Source organism: Sinocyclocheilus anshuiensis, unplaced genomic scaffold, assembly GCF_001515605.1.
Source record: "Sinocyclocheilus anshuiensis isolate Anshui unplaced genomic scaffold, SAMN03320099.WGS_v1.1 scaffold392, whole genome shotgun sequence".
Classification (NCBI taxonomy): Eukaryota; Metazoa; Chordata; class Actinopteri; order Cypriniformes; family Cyprinidae; genus Sinocyclocheilus; species Sinocyclocheilus anshuiensis.
In genome coordinates this window covers 1,222,931-1,223,220 of record NW_015557091.1, presented here as the reverse complement: position 1 = coordinate 1,223,220, position 290 = coordinate 1,222,931, and the positions used below count along the sequence as shown (strand labels likewise).

At 10.3% G+C, this 290-nt stretch overlaps 1 protein-coding gene across 1 annotated transcript in view; it reads left to right on the top strand.

Moving 5' to 3' along the window:
• Positions 1 to 290, top strand: part of LOC107677164 (SRC kinase signaling inhibitor 1-like) — a 62,742-nt gene that overhangs the window by 51,008 nt on the left and 11,444 nt on the right. The gene's annotated exons all lie outside the window — the stretch shown is intronic.

Below are 290 nucleotides of genomic sequence, written 5' to 3'. Positions count from 1 at the left end.
TAATATAATATAATAATAAAATGTTATTGTATAATATTAAAATTCTTATTAAAATAATTAAAATACTTAATTGTTTTATTTAATAATGTATTACATTGATATAATATTAAATAAAGCAGTTAAGCATTAAGCAATTAAATATTATACAATAATAGTTTATTTAATATTGATATTATTAAATAAACATTAAATAAAATATTAGAAATTTAATATTATATTTTATTATTAAAGCTATTAAGCCATTAAATACGGTATAATAATGAACATATTTAATAATAATAATTTTTATA